Source organism: Protopterus annectens, chromosome 6.part0, assembly GCF_019279795.1.
Source record: "Protopterus annectens isolate FY-2018-M chromosome 6.part0, PAN1.0, whole genome shotgun sequence".
NCBI classification, from domain to species: domain Eukaryota; kingdom Metazoa; phylum Chordata; order Ceratodontiformes; family Protopteridae; genus Protopterus; species Protopterus annectens.
In genome coordinates, this window is record NC_056737.1 from 895,014,473 (window position 1) to 895,032,587 (window position 18,115).

The window sequence follows — 18,115 nt, forward strand, 5'->3', positions numbered from 1 at the left end:
GGAGGCATGCCCAGTATGCCCTGGCCTTGGCAAAGAGGCAATGCATAGCACATACATTGGCCCAGTAGGAACCCTGGAAATGATACCTCTCTCCGACATGCACAAAGAGTAAAAGGGATGCCTAACATGACACTACCTGTCCTCAAACATGTATAGGGAGTGTAGTATGTGCATCCAACATAGGCAGCCCTGCAGTACTACCTGAGGCATGATTGCCATCTGTTAAGCAATATAAAGCAGTGCTAAACAGCTGTCACCACCAATCAGTATATGTAACCAAAACTGCAAACACTAACTAGCACAACTGTGGTCAATGTTGACCAATATTGCCCAATGTTCAGCAATGTTGGTTAACGTTAATCAATGTTGGACAAGCATGGTCTACGTTGGGCATGTCCGAACAAAAGCCAACATGCTCATATATGCCCACTGGCCTGTAAGCAGTCATGTCTGCTCAGTTTGAAAATATAAAGCGGTGACAGGCCTCGAAGCCAGGTTACCGTGCACTATAGTCATAGTACTGAACCAATAAACCATGACAATATGTTGGTGGTCAGCCTGTATGAAGAAATGTTGATAGGTCTATGCAAAGTATCTCATGGAAACCCTGCAGGCATAGCATACTCCCCGTCGAGTTATGACACAAAGGTGAGCCCTGCAGTAAGAATAGAACCTGATCTTCAACACACAGATAGTATAAATGTCAATAATGCACATGCTCACACACATCTACAAATGTAGTGGACCTCAGACAGTAACATAATGAAAGGTCACACTGGGCATGCTCACACACTTGAATAAATGAGACAAATGTCAGGCAACAAAACACTGAAAGGCGGAACTGGGCATGCTCACACACTTAGGCCATGACTGAGTACAGCAGTGGGCCACACATATCCAGCAGTTGCATGTGTTAACCCAGAAACCTCGCACTATCCACCAATTTGCCATGTGCACACAGTTAAATGACAACAGACACATATATAATATAGAGGAACCCTGTCAAAACCAATCATGTTCTGCAGATACTCAGGCTGTTCATGGAAAGTGGGAAAGCAAAGAAGAAACAAAACCTGCAATCAGTATCATCATTAAACAATGTGCATCCCAAACAGTATCACAGGTCCTGAGGCTGATATTAGGCTATCCGCCCTAGGGCATCTCCAAGCCTATCCAGAGTGTGCTTGGCTATTGCAACACTGTTAGATTAGTAGACTGTGCCTGTGATGAGTAGGTCACACAAGATAGGCTATCTATGTTTACTTTAATGTGCCCCTGTCTAGCAGCAACACAGAAGATATCCCAGGGTTAAACATACGATCACCCATCCACTTGTCAAGATGTCTCCTGTAGGTAGTCATTGGTGGGCCTTGCGTACGCAGGACTGGGATCCCATTCCACAGTGAGTGGAGCCTCTGGGATAGCAATCTGTCCGTCCTTCATGTCTTATGAACATCCATGCTAAGGTCTACATCCCTGGAGCATGTAGGTCCAAGGGATATGGATATCCTGAGGTGGACCATGCCCATGACATCTGTGTTGGACATGTCCTTAAACAACAGGCACAGATCGCATTCGAGTAGGTGTTAAGCGACTGAGTATAGCTGGAGATACGGTAGCCGAAGTGCGCAGGCCATCCGTGTGAGTCCCTAGATGCACTTGGTGAGGTGATCTGTGTCCATTACAGTTGCTGCACATGTCAGGTAAAGTACATCCCAAATGGGGCATTGTATCCAAGCATGGGCCTGATGACTATAGGGGCACAAAGACCCACGTGATATAGATGTGAAACCTCATGGGATAAGCTGGACTATACAGAAGGTCTGTCTAACCACATTGGCAATGTGATTGTCAAAGGCGAGAGTACTAAGTACTCATGACCCCAAAGCCATAACAACTCCTATTGTACATAATGGATTACCACCATAATGGTAATGTGTGGCCACGTTGTAATTCCCAAAGGGATGACTATGCATCTAATAGCATTTAGCTGTAGGCCATGGCTCTGGCACCAGTTATCCATCCCTGTGAGACCCCTTTTGACGATGCCAGTGGCAGCTGGAGAGATGATAATGGCACCCAGTATGCAGTCATTTGAGAACATGATCAGCCATACCCCTCCTGTGATAGCCTGTACATCAGAGACATATCTACTGAACAAGACAGGTCACAGGACTGAGCCTTGTGGGATGCCACGCATAACTGGTGTATAGTCAGACATGGCACCTGCAATCATTACCATGTGTGTCCGAACCCTGAACCAGTTAGCAATCCATTCTGTGACATATGTGTCGATATCAAAGCCGGTCAGCTAATGTAAAATGTCCGAATGGGGTAATGTGTGGAAGGTGTATGCGAGGCCCTGGTAGGCTGTGTGGACATCCTTCTTTACATCAGTGGACCTGTTAACTGTTTAAAGAAGTTGAACAGGGTCAAGAGGCAAGATCTGCCCACAACTAAGGCGAGATGTGTAGGATCCACTGTCTGTATGTTCCCGATGTCTATGGGTATGACTGCCATGATGATACGCTCCAAAGCTTTGCAGACCAGGCTAGCTAGGCTTATAGAGTGACAGTCTCCATGGTCCACTGTGCCACCAACCCTGTGGAGCGGGAACACTGTTGCAGTACACCATTCCATGGGTACATAGCCAGTAGTGACTCTGAAAATGAACAGTGACCTAATATGAGGGTTATGGTCATCATGAAGCTTGTGTAACATGTAGGCTGGGACACTGTCCGGTCCCATTGATGCTGTGATGTCAGCTCTGGATAGGGCAGCACGCACCTGTACAATTGCGATGTCTGTGAGGCTACACACTGTTGGGATGGACAGCAGCTATGTAGGGGGATGGGGGTGGAGACATTTGCACCGAACCTGTTTGCCAGGATGTTAGCAATGTCTGTGGGTTAGTGTATGTATAGTCAATATGCAGTAACTCACAGCATATCACTGAGTTTCCACCCAGGTTCCCGACATAACCAAAGAAGGCCTTGTGATTGTCCTCAGTGTCCGGTGCAGATCTCTGTTAGCAGCGGCCCTTACATGAATACAGGAGTGACCATAGCCTTCTGCTAGTACTGATCAGAGATGTCTTCCCATGTTGGTAATGTGCTCTATCATGTAGCAGCCTCCCCCTCATGTTGTATGGCCTATGAATGTCCAGGGTCCACCAGATAGGTCTCCTGCCTTTGGAGGAGTGAGACATGTTGAATCTGAGCTAGCATGATCCATTCATTCCAGTAGGTGTCCAGAGAATGCGTATGTAAAGGAATCAGCGGACTGAGCCATACTTACCACTGTCCCAGGGTCTTCGTGGGATAAAACCTCAGTTTGTAGAAGTGTGACGTCTGCTCTGAGAAGTTCCACACAGGGATAACCTACTATGGGTGTGGGGACGGGATATGGATGTCCAGTGAGATAAATGTATGGTGTGACCTCACCAATGAGGGGCATACCTCTGGTGTGGAACATAGAGTCCCCATGCCGGTGATGAGCATGTCCAATATGTTCTCTCCACTTGTGGGTGTGGTGATCAGGTGTGACATAGCATTTGAGTGTATATATGGCAGCAACAGTCATGCAAGAGTGTTGGTACCTGTCTAGTACTCCCAGTCACAGTTTGGGTATTTGCAGTCACCCAATACAATGTTGGTTGGAGAGACCTACATATCCCCCAGTGCTCCCAAGAATACTGAGTGTGGTATCTGAGTTAGGGAGGGTGGACTGCAGCAGGCTACAAACTGAAAGGCAGATATGCCCACAGTCAGTTGCACATGAACGGTCTCAGATGCTTCATGCAGTACTAATAACCTGGAGGTGTGTGTATCTGTGATGCATATGTATACACCCCCAGTAATGCTGGCCGGTCTGAGTCATGTGTCCGAAACGCATGGTATGAAGAACAACCTGGTAGAGCTGTTGTGCTGCTGTGAGCCTGAACCAGGTGTCCGTCACTGCACATATATTGACATCCCCCATACTGAGGGGAGTCCTGAGTGTGTGCACGTGAGGGTTAGACAGCAGGTGTTGTGCAGCATAACCCTTACTGTCCATAACCTTGTAACGTGTACGGAGGTGGGTTGTGTCATGAGCCTTGCTTAACAAAAGCCACTATGGGGGTGGCAAGAGCCTCATCCAGTATACGGTAATCTAGGTGTGACAGGTGCAAGCCGCCCATAGCAAAGCTACGTGGAATGTCGAGCATGTCATCCCAGGATGACAGACACTGGATCCCCTTTGAATGACACCAATATGTCAGCCAACTGCTATAAGTGATCAGTTCGTCTGTATACTGTGACAGCAGTCCTGGTGAGGGTATGATGCTACACAAGGTCAGGGTCATACTGTCCTGGGTGACATGAACAGAGAGCTCATCTAAGTCACATGTCATGTATTCCAGGGAGGAACATTTGAGGTTATTCACAGCAGCATGGACAATGATGGAGCCATACATGTACTTGCTGTGGAGTGACCTGATTGCATGTGTCATGTGGTGGATCTTGGCACCCGGCAAACAGCCCAAAGTGACCTTCACCTTGTACAGCCTGTTGAGTGGGACGTTAGTGTGTCTGACAATAAGAGTCACCTATGAGAAGTGTATTAGGTGTGTTCCTTAGCCCTAAGGGCAGTGACTGTGTGGCACACTGACTGTATGAACTATGTGATATGTGTGTAATGTTGTGGGGTAACGGTTGGTAGTGTGACTGCTTTGGAGGTCACGCTGCTTAGGCTGTATTTATGTAGAGCCTCCAATGTGTGGTAAGCTATTGTCTGTGCTGTCGCAATAGGTCTATGTGAGACTGTAGTTGTGGTGTGTGTGTGGTTACCTTTACCACCTGATAGACCGTGCCAGTCATGGGTCATGAGAGCCCAGCCCCCTGTTCATCTATATAGTTGCATCCCTCCCATATCACTGAGTTTGTTGTGAGGAGGAGAGGGTTGTCTGTGTACATGAGGTGGTTGTAACATTGCGGCAAAAGTCCAACAATCACATGCTGGACTGGAGAGTACACAAGACACCGACCAATGGACATGACGGGATATCAAGATGACATACTCTGTTGACCGTTCACATAGGATCAGTAGGGTGGTACGTGTGTAAATGAGCTCAACAGGGGTGAAGTGCTCATGTTTGTCTGTGTTATTGAAAGATCATCTGCGAATGAGTCACGACAGAACCATGACACTGCCTTCAGATATGTCATTTATAGCAATGTACACCTATATATGCCATGAGTCAGGGACAACTGTACCTGACTGACAATGCCGACACCCTGTCAGACAGGCCCATACATACATACCCACCTCCCACTGACAAAAGGCCCTATCATCATACCAGAGATAACAGACGTGGAATGGGTATACAGCACCACCCAAAGCCAAATCCATGGCATCAATTGGATTACATAATTCCCCTATATTTGACATAAGTGAACTACAGAACAAACATACCCTGCACCCGAACAGTCTGTCCAGCCCCACCCAAACTACCAGATCTGAAACCGTTGAATGTGTTACAGCAACATATGGCACACCCCACAGGTGTTGGTGCACACCAGACCATGGGAACTAAGGCCCTATAAGCCCATGATGTCTGTACTGCAAGGCCATGCAGTCCATCATGATTGAAGTCATGAACAGAGCTATTGCATGCCGACAAACACACAACAGTACCAACCGTGGTATGTTCATAGGCAGAACATGGTTCCCACACCTGCTGAGCTGTTTACAAGACACCCACCCAGGACATATATCACTGTAAGGAGCTACAAACGTCCCACATAGACTCTGAATAGCCTCTACATAACATACTAGACACATGTTGTATCCACAAAGCAACAATATGTGCATAAATATGTATTGTCATATGAAGGAATGGCACTTTGTCCACGGAGAGATCACACAAGCTATGAATAGTGGAGTCCTCTACAAGCTGGTAACACCTGCTGACCCACGTGGATCATTCCTGGGATTGCATTTAACTAAGTGCACACACATTACCATGTCCAGTCTGATGATGTCAGCAACCTACAAATATAGCAGGAGACTTGAAGCCAGCCAATAAAGTATATAGTGCATCATGTAAATGTGTATCTCACTAGTATCATAGCATAGATAGGTAGGGGTTTGAATCCTGCAAATGCTGATTGTATGTGTGTGTGGGTGTGTATGTACGTGTGTGATTCCTTTGAGAGGAGTGTCCTTTTTGGAGCCTAGCATAACACATTCACAGAGGTAGATTCCCCTTTGTCAAATCTGATGATGTCAGTAACCCACAAATACAGAAGTGGAAACATAAACTCCCACTAAAGCATATAGCATGCCATGTTAATGTGTATTTGACAAGTAGCAAAGCATAGTTAGGTAGGAGTTTGAATCCTGCAATATCTAAGTGTGTGTGTGTGAAACCGTTTATGAGAGTGTTGTGGGTCTTGCTTTTACTAATGTATGACATATCAGTAAAACAACAGTATATGCAATGCACACATCAGGTATCTGTGTGGCAAATACACAGAAGTACATGTGACCTCAATTGTTAACTGTGTGGTAAAGACATAGATGTACATGTGACCGTAATCACATCACAGGTGTGAAGCCTGCCTTATACACTAATACATCTGTTACCATTGACAGTCTCTGCTGCTGCCTCACAGACCGTAGGTCACATATGTATGTATGTGACATGGCCGGCTGGCCACTGTAGGGATCTGTGCCCTAGGACATCCGTGTCACACACACATGTGACAGTTTGTATAGAATAGTGTGGGTGAGGGGTCATGCCTGGGGCATATCACAGACATGTTCAAACACAACACAGTCTGACAATAATGGGCATCCAGTATAGGTGTACAACATCTCTGTGGATATGCATACGGACTCCTTATTGCTTATGGGATACACTGACGGACATCAGCATACGTTAGGGACTGTGGATATCAGAGGACAGATGACATCACATGTGGCTGTACACACGCATCTGTACCCCTGCTACATGTTATGGGCTACTACCAATGTGGTACTGTCAGGATACCATGAGTATTAAATGTGGATGACTATGCTATAGGTGGCTCATAGCTTCACAGCATGGGTTGGTCAACAGGTATCTGTCTGTATGTTACCCATGTGGATTATGAGTGTCTAAGCCAGGGAATGCATTGTAGGCCACTCTATACATTACTAGATGTGGACGGACATATCCCTAGTGTGTCTGCCAGTACCTAGGATGGACACATGCCTACAGGAGTGGTCATGGGAATGTGTGGCAGTCAATACCACTGGTAACCGGTATAGTGTAATACCAGAAGAATTCATATGCTACTGTGTACCCTACAGCTGTGTGTCAGTTGTCAAAACATCATCTAACAATTGGTTCAGATCAGGCTGTTGAGAACATGTACACTACCAAAATGCAAAACAATGACCAATATCAATGCTGCCACCCACAGCATAGTGTCAAATCATGTCATACACACATGTGTACCCAAGTTGTAACATATGTGTAGTGAAATACATACTGGCCACCAATAGGACATATGAAGTGTTAACACTGTGTGAAACAGGGCATGTCACCCTTCCCATGTGTCCTCCATGCACATACATGCAGACAGTGCACCTCTACCATGTTCACAAATGTACACCTGCAAATCTGTACAGCATACATCACACACGTACCGGCCACTCACCAACATATGCTGCCAGCAACACACACATCAGCCAAGTGGCACGTGGGCGGACAATCCTTGTTTGGATTCAGCCCTGGTGTAAACAATACTACATTGATATCCTTGGCTGTAATGTATCATGCCTGCTCAGATATACCAACAAGGATAGCATTACACTTTACTGTTGACAACATGCTAACATTGTTACACTGCTATGAGATCACCCTGTGTATCAGCACCATATTAGCCTGTTCCTGCATCACAGTCACAGATGACAGGAGGTGGCACAGTATCATCATAAGCACAGGGTGTGTAATTGGTTTGCCGGAGCACGACATTGACCCATCCAACCGACATGTATGTGTGTGTGTGTGTGTGTGTGTGTGTGTGTGTGTGTGTGTGTGTGTGTGAGGGACAACAGCACAGTATGGGTCAGTGTTGATGTGATGTATGTGTCTATGTGTTAGCCCTAGGTGATAGGATTATGTGTGTGTGTGTGTGTCTGCATGCACACAGTTCCCCTAGTGGCTGCCTAATATGGGAGGTGATGGAACAGCCACAGACTGTACGTGCCAGGCTGTACAGATCACTGTCTCTGGCCACGGACATGGTACCTGTGCCTAGCAGGGGTGACATGGACAGTATCAGGTACTACGACAGACTGGGTACTATCATCAGAGGCAGAGGGATGTTGACTGGACCCATGTCCCTGCTGGGAATGGCCAGAGCCATGTGCATGTGGTTGTCTAGGATGGTCTATCGACAGGCCAGCCTCAACAGTGCAGTGCTGGGGCTGGTACTGCCACTACGGGAGTGGGTGGGACTTGTGTGCCGTCCGTGATGACTGCCAGCCAATGAAGTCACTGGCATATGTCCACGTTGACGTCCCAGCTGTCCTGCACTGTCCTGGTGCATTGGCATCAGATTGCGGAAGACATCTAGTGTCTCCCCCCAACATCTATCAATGACCTCGGTGTAATTACGTATGGCAACGGCAAGGTCACAGATACTGTCATTGATAGCGGTATTATGGGCCCTCTGCACCCTAAGTCCCTGCCTGGTGTACCGTTCCATACGTGACTGTGCCTGCATTACAGCCCTGAACATACCTGAGGTTGTGAGACCTGTGGGGGCACTTCTGCCAGGGGCATTACGACCAGCAGTGCTCCCATGGGAATGCCTGGACATATGCCTATGTGGTACCATTCCCGGTGTCTGGACATGGCTGCTGTGTGGGGTTGCATGAGCCATTGATACCACAATATCCTGGTCAATGCCTACCGTATGCTATTCCTCAGCTAAGGCCATTGGTGTCGAGGGATGTATCAGCAGTATGTATGTGCGCATAGACGGGGTGGAAAGCTGTGTACTTTCGATTAGCGGACCAATGACGCACCCTGTCAAACCTGCCTATGCCACATCACATGTATCATCATGTCCACTAGTTGTGGCAGTGACGTCAGGTTCCCTGCTGCACTCATCAAACATTACCTCAGGACCTGTGAGAGGGAGACAGGAAACACACTTTAACATCTGTACCGGATGTTGTCACACATGCACACATGCACGCATGAACACATGCACACATGCACACATGCACACATAAATGCATGAACGCATGAACACATGCACACATGCACACATGAACACATTAATACATGCACACATGCACACATGAACACATGAACGCATGAACGCATGCACACAGGAACACATGCACACATGAACATGCGCACACATGCACACATGCACACATGAACACATGAACACATGCACACACAAACACATGCACACAGGCACACATGCCCACAAATGCACTCATCACTACAACACACACACGCACAGACACACGCCTCCAGCAGTCCAGAACATTCCCAGTAGCGTGTGCTGGTGGGGTACAGCATCACAAGGCAAGCAATGATATCACATGTGTCAGCATGCAGGACGCGTGTTTCCCAACAGCATGCAGTGCATGTGTTGACAGCCCTTGCCAATAACACTATGTCCATGTTTGATGCATGTGTCTTGTTGTTAATAGTTTGGCCTCACCCTAGAACGCACTGTGTACATGGACTTGACAGTGCTGTGCAAGTATCATACGCTCTGCAATGTTCAGTGCACCATCTCACACAGGTGTACATACCATGGCTGGATGTGTATCTGTGTGTCACATGGATAGCCATGTCTGATGGGAGTGTCTGTGTGTTCAGCAGATGATTGTGGACACAGGTCTAACACATGCATGCAATGTATACACATGGGATGAGTAGTGCATGTCTACCTGATGGCATACAGTTGCTCAACATGCCCATTGTACAGTGGTTACGGTGCGTGTAGGACAGTATGTGGACATGCCAGCACCCGTCATGACATGGCATGGTACAACACAACTGCAACATTACACATCACATGGACACAGTGTGTGTCATGTCACCTATACACTCAATAGCATGACAAGACATATATGTGTCACATGGTACAAATGGTGACTGCTATCCATACCGTGTACTGTTGCCTATGTTTGCACACACACAATACTAAGGTGTATAGCGGGTCATGCTATGTGTAGCACTGTGGTCACTGTGACTGGATGGGGTGTTCTACCATGGGCCATCATCATGCAGCATCACATGGTCACTCAAGGCTGTTAATGTGTTCCAGACTGGCACATACCTTGCTGTACCAGACATGCAGTACCATGGCTACAGTCACCATTTCACATCCACATGTTACATGGCATTGTAGGGTGCACAATAAGGGGCATTGTGGACCATGAATGTGGACTGTGTCGAAAAGAGTGTTGCACAGCCATATGTGAGGCATCTGCCCCTCAGGTTTGTTACATGTGCCATGTGGATGAAGTGTGGCATACTGTAGTGTGACCTTACAGTGGACGTCTGAATACTCCATGTGTGGCATCTGGAAGTGTACTGCATATGACAGTGTTGTGTATGTTGTGTGCGTGTGTATCGACTCTGCCTATCCAACGTCCACATCAGTGTTGACACACCTCTGTGGACAGCTCCCTGTATTGTATGTGCTTTAGGCAGCTACCCACATTACTGGGACGTGCATAGTCTCACAGCAAACATCCACAGCATGCATTTGTATGCATAGCAGTCACCATTAGTACCATGTGACACATATATGTCTTGTCATGCTATTGAGTGTATAGGTGACATGACACACACTGTGTCCATATGATGTGTAATGTTGCAGTTGTGTTGTACCATGCCATGTCTTGACGGGTACTGGCATGTCCACATACTGTCCTACATGCACAGTAACCACTGTACAATGGGCATGTTGAACAACAGTATGCCATCAGGTGGACATGCACTACTCATCCCGTGTGTATACATTGCATGCATGTGTTAAACCTGTATCCACATTCATCTGCTGAACACACAGACGCTCCCATCAGACATGGCTATCCATGTGACACACAGATACACATCCAGCCATGGTATGTACACCTGTGTGAGATGGTGCACTGAACATTGCAGAGCTTATGACACTGGCCTACACCTCAACTATGACATGCACATTTAATTAGCTGTATTAAAAGTTGAACACACTCACCAGCATGGGTCGTCTGCCTTGCTGTCACACCAGAGGGGCCTACAATGATATGAGACACATCGTCAGTGCTAACAACTGTGTAATTGCTACTGTGTGTTCGCAATTGTACAGTACAACAACGGTTGACAGTCACAGGCCTACAGATTGTATTGCTATATATCAACATTGCACAACACTAGGCACCACATCTTAAATCTACACAGTACACAACTCACATAAGCATGCTGTAACAATTGTGGTAACAGTACTCTATGACTATGCCATGTTACCTGCATGCTCCATGTTGGCCTGCTGGATGACTTTGGCCTCCATGATAACACATGTTTGTTGTTGCTGTTGTTGGCCAGGAGCCACCTGGCTCAGGAGCAGCTCCTCCACTCTGGTGAGGGAGGGTGGATGGCTACCCCCCCCCACCTGTGGCAAGCTGCTGTCTGCGGATATCAGACACACGCTGCTGGACATGTCTATTTAATTCACTACAGTGATGACATACCTGCTCATATGTCCGGTTATGCATGCCTATGTCATTTACCCAACGGACAAGCTCCTGCCACAGAGCAGTCCACTCCTGCTGGCCCTAGTTGGTTCTGGAGAACAGCAGGGAATACTGCTGCACCAGGCTTGCAGTAATTTAATCTTCCTCCGCCTTGCTGTAGGCGGGGTACCTATGGTGGGACATCACCCTCGAAGACAATGAAACAAAAAGTGTGAGCATGTCATGAGGCACACGTATAATACTAATGTACAATTATCAACTACCCACTATGTTTAGCAACCTATTGGCTTTCAGAGGATACACACTTTCAACAGTGCATGACAGTACTCAACACACAACCAGATGACAGTGCCTAGCACACTCTATATATCTAACCACGTTTTGCACAGCATCAATCTTACAACAGTATGTAATACTACACTACAGTACATGGCACACTGTATGCAACACAACGCTCAACCCCAACACAGGAGGTGTATATCATGCTACTGCATCATGATAAGTGTTATCCATTGAAATGGTTGTGAAGTCCAGTGACAGTCTTAGTAGTGTACCACAGTAGTTATTGGTGGCAGAACCCTGCCTAACACATGTGCTCATTGATGAATATGGCTGGCATACTGCTGTACTACACTGTACATGTTTCCAGATACACACCTATATCCTGTAACACACATGTGACCAAGGCCACGGTAAATGCATACACACACACACACACACACACACACACACATACACACACACACACACACACACACACACACACACACACACACACACACACACACACACACACACACACACACACACACACACACACACACACACACACACACACACATCAGACATGCACACCGGACACAATTATGGTGACACAGGTGACCCTTACCTATGTACCTTCCGGTGCTGTGTGGCAGTAGTTACATGACCCTTTGCCTGTGGTATGTAATCTCTGAGGACTACAGGGGACACATGGAACAGTGGTACCAATACTGCTGTACTACACTGTACATGTTTCCAGATACACACCTATATCCTGTAACACACATGTGACCAAGGCCACGGTAAATGCATACACACACACACACACACACACACACACACACACACACACACACACACACACACACACACACACACACACACACACACACACACACACACACACACACACACATCAGACATGCACACCGGACATAATTATGGTGACACAGGTGACCCTTACCTATGTACCTTCCGGTGCTGTGTGGCAGTAGTTACGTGACCCTTTGCCTGTGGTATGTAATCTCTGAGGACTACAGGGGACACATGGAACAGTGGTACCAATCAGTGAGGACGTGGACCATACTGTGCTGTTTAGGCATACAGCCACAGGTACTATTACAGTTCATATAGCGGTTGGAGTCACCAGCAGTAGCACTCAATAAGCATGCATGTACTGCTTTGGCATACAATGGGCACCGTAGTCAACAACAAGGGGCTATGTCAGAACATATGGCATACAGCTTTGTCAGCCTAGCAATTGTATACACAGCTTTTGCTGGGATCATGGCTAGGACACATACTACCATGTCAAATACAGTTTCACACTATGCTAGCACACATAACCCTAACTCTGACACATTTACTGACACATGCACCATCACAATCAGTCAAGCTCACATAACACTTATGGTTACAGATACATGTGGGTGTGTATCACCTCATAGGCAGGTATGAGGCTGTTGGCCCTAGGGCCTATGGAAGCCAAGACATACGCTACCCTGGCCTGTGACACACAGGTCATTTTATGTCACGTAGCCCTGTCAAGCGGTGTCACAGAGGTGACTGCCTGGCCTTAATCACTATTTCCCATACAATCTTCAAGATCAAATAAGATGACTGCTGATTGGGAACTGTGTTTGTTATGGACAGTTGGTTTGTTCCAGGGTATGGGATGTCTCCGTGATGGGAACCTATCCCACCACATGTGATGTTTATTGTGGTCAGTTAGTTTGGGTTCCTAGAGTGTGTAGCATGTAGGGATTATGATCCGATTACGTGTGGCATGTCCAACAGCTGTGGTTGTTACATAGCTTAGTATGTCAGGCAATCATCACCTCGGGGTAGGTGGTATGCCACACAGTGTAGATGTGGGTTTGTGGTATCATCTGCCTACTGCATCTGTTTGGGGCTGGTATTATTCTTTGTGAGGTATATCTTTGTCACTTCCTGTAGGTCTGGATGTCTTGTGAGGTACTTACCACATGGGGCAGTATACCCTGTAATGGGCTTTATGTGTGATGGGTTGAAGGGAACACTGACCTATATTTCCCTGGATGACACACCTTCTGTGATGAGGTGTGGCAGGTAGACAGATGTCATGACTAGTGTGTCACTGTGATTATTGCACGGGAGTCTACAGTCCACCTGTGTCCCATGGTCTCTTTTCACACTTACGGTATTAGGTAGACTACCACCTATGTGCTGGTTCATGTGTGTGGAGCTTTGTCCGGTAGGGTTGCCACAGCAGTGTCTACATTGAAGTGGGGTACACTGCTTTGTCAACTGCCATCTGTCACAGTAATTGTGACCCTGTTCCTCTCTCACTCTCTCTCTCTATATATATATCTATGCATATATTGATATTTCTATATGCATACATGTATATATATATATATATATATATATATATATATATATATATATACATATATATGTGTTTCTGTTACATATGTCTACACATGTATACACAGATAAACATTGGTGTACCTAGTGATATCCATATAGGCACATACATGGTCCACCTTTCATAGTGGGAATGACACATATGCGAAGGCTGCGAGGTATACTGTTATGTACTCATATTCCACAGTGTTGTGCAGAATGCATTTGAGGTGTACATAGCACTCTTAGCTTTAGCAGGCCTCACTGGCTGCAACACTGCAAGCCTGACATCTCATACCCACTGCATTTTAACACAGTTCATATACCAGCACTGTATGCTGACTTGTTCACCACACACTACAACCTGCAGTGGAGTATGCACAGAACAGCCTTCAACAACATTTGTATGTCCACCCTTCACATACAGTTGCAGTATGTCCCTTGCTCTATGCACATGTACGGATGCTACTATCTGTGACACAGACAGATCTCTCCATATGTGTGTGCCATACACACACAAGGTCCACACTGTTCTGTGTCCATGGACCCACAGCTGACCTGCTGAGCCCTGCTGCAACATGAACAGGTGTCACATGTGAGCACACAGTTATATTGCAGTGTGTATGTACAGCTCACACTACTTCTTTGCCATACTAGCCTGGTACAGCTGTTGCCAATACTAACCTACATGTTGTTATGACTATCATGCATTTGTTACCCTGTCACATCCATGGTTTTAGTGCTGTATGCGCTATACCCAAAAATAGACATTGTACACACTACTGTACAGGACACAGATGACATGGTTTGGATGTCTGACTTTAATGCTGAGCTACATATGTCACACTTGTGTCCCACTGCACTCAGCTACACACTATAATGTCCATGGCAGTATAATTGCATGGCATCTGTGCATAGATACATACTGCTTCCACATATTGATGTTTGAACTATGTATTGTAGTCTTCAAAAACATCTACTACATGCCAGTAAATACATATCTGTTACGTACCTTTCTTTGTATGTGTTTGTAGTTCCCACGCTGCTGACTCTTCAGCTTTGGTTGATGGCTTTATTTGGTTTTCTTTTTTTTTTTTTTTTTATTATTTTATTTGAGATGTTTACTTTTTCCACTGGTGTGGGTGTGTGTCCCTCTCTTTGTCTTTGACACGATCTGTGTCTGTCTCTGTTTCTGTCTCTGTCTGTCTCTGTCTGTGTGTGTGTCTCTCTCTCTCTCTCTCTCTCTCTCTCTCTCTCTCTCTGCAGCTGCAATGTGATGATTGCATGAGTGGCCAGCAAGTGCAGCCTGCTTATATAGGTAGCTGCACATGTGCATGTGATGGCCTCTGCACCAATTGGTATCCGCCATTTGGTGATTGCATGCAGCCTGCTGGGTGGTAATTGCAGTATTCACTGTCATAGCAACCCAATGCTATAAATTGCTCTGTAAGGTAGGCATAGCCCTTTCAGCTTTCCAGAGTGGGGCCCATGCTTCTTTGCTGTGGAGACCGATGTGTAAGTCAGTAGGTTGGTATGGTTCTTATATCTGACGCTAGGGGTGTAGCCAGTGATATTTATGTTGTAGTCTGACCTGGGTGTTGCCACTTCAACTACACAGTTGTCAGTGTAGAATTGTACTCACCCCTACATTTAATAACACAAGATACATGGGAGCATGTAGTTTCTTCACTACTGCTACAATTTACTGCCATACATAGGTAGTTAATGGGATGTATTCTTTTGACACATGAACAGTTTGTGGACTGGTATACTGTGATCATTTATTCTCATACACAGCTGTGTGGGGGTTGTGTTGTGCTGCTGTAACAGTGTTTACCGCTAGAATGTCTGGTTCTGTTATCACAGTCATGTAATGCAATTCCACGACAACTGCTGGTATAGTTCCACAGGACAGGTTTTGTGTTATGGCATTCCTACCTTTACGTTATATTCACACATTCTGGTACATAATATATATTTTTCAGCATCATCTTACTGTACACATCACACTCATGTAATGCAGTTTCACAACAAGTGCTGGTATGGCTCCACAGAACAAGCTTTGTTTTATGGCCTTCCTATTTTTCCTTGACTTTCACTCATTGTAATGCATGATATATTTATTTCAGCAGCAGGTTATTGTATATCTGCTGTGGCTTAGTGGTACTTTATGCAGTCTAGTGTGTCCAAGGTCTGGGGTTCGAGACTGACAGAAGTGTTTTATTTTGTTGCTGAGCAGAACAAGGGCCCTGACATAAAGAGTGATTAAGGCACTTTTAAGCAGTTGTAAGCGGGTTTGCATGATGCTTAGCTATGCTTTGCTAAGCGCACACATGCGCACACTCGCTCAAACCCACTTATGTCTGCTTAAAAGTGCTTACTCATGCTAACCCCCACGCTAATTTATTTGAAAGAAAAGAAAATGAAGAGATAGGAAAGTGGTGAAAAGGGGGCACAAAGAGGATAGGACAGTAGGGAAACAAGCTTGGGATGTGCAGGACAGATGTAGGGAAGGTCCATAGTTGCCCATCTCTTTACCAGCAACAGCTGTGCATATGATGCTAATTTGGAGTGATATTTGGAACCTTCCACCCCTGAGAGAGGGGTGAGGACAACAAAGTATGTTGCACTGCCAATTGTAATTATCTGTTTATGTGTCCAATGGACATGTGTGCAAAATGGGCAGCTATGTATGGGGCGTAATTTTTTTTGCGGGCACAGATTGCCCTTTTTTTGTTTATTTTTTTTTCAGGTGAGAGTGGAATGTGAGGTAGGGAAGTAGGTATATTTGGGGAGGTAGGTTGGGTAGGTATACAGACAAGACAAACAAGATGCATACAGGGGCGGAGTATGACACATAGAGTAGGTGAACACAATTGAACGGGACGGTTGTTTGGAAAACGCAAGCCCATGAGCCCACAGATGGTAACAGTGGGACTGAGATCCCCACCCATGGGCAGTCTCCACTGCACCTTCACAGCCACGGGGGTGGCTGTGCTGGGGGCTGTGTAGGATGGGCAGGCTCACCCAAGATACGTGTCACTCTTGCCTCGAGTTGCCGTAGGGGATCAGCGACTAAATGCTGGATCTCCCTACGCACCACAACCCAGACCCTTCGGAGGGTGACAGGTGGCCCTTCTCCACCCATGCTTGCAGGGGGGGATGAGCCCTATCCCCTGCAGTGCTTCCACCCAAAGGTGGCACAGGACCAATGGAGGAGGGTGGCCCGGGCTGGGCACCAGACCTGCTGGTGCCATGTGCAATCACCAGCTGAGGAGGGAGAGGTGGGTCCGCTGGGACCGGCCTTCCCATACGTTCTGTGTTTTTAGGTGTGTTAATTTACAACATGGACAACAGCATTCCAGGTTAGTTGTAACAGCATGCAGTAATATTCCCATTAACCCAATGCACCAGGGTTTCAACAGTTGAACAGCAAGCATAACACATGCAGATATTGAATGACAGTGGACATTGCAGCAGCATGCAGGGATGATTGGTGGCAACAGGCCACCAAGATTGTGGTGTTTGAACAGGGCACATCCATCAAAGTAAAAATAGGTTTATTGAACAATAAGACATATGTCCCAACAAATGTTTTGTGAATACACATACCCATTGAAGTGTGGAATTGCAATGTTCATGCACATGGAGTAGGGGGTAAAAAGAAACATCTGTTCACATATTATTAGTACCTTTACTCTACACTACATTCCTATTGACTGCAGGT

At 46.3% G+C, this 18,115-nt stretch overlaps 1 protein-coding gene across 1 annotated transcript in view; it reads left to right on the forward strand.

Annotated features, from left to right (window-relative positions):
- LOC122803911 (extracellular calcium-sensing receptor-like) overlaps positions 1–18,115 on the forward strand; it is a 663,008-nt gene that overhangs the window by 527,349 nt on the left and 117,544 nt on the right. The gene's annotated exons all lie outside the window — the stretch shown is intronic.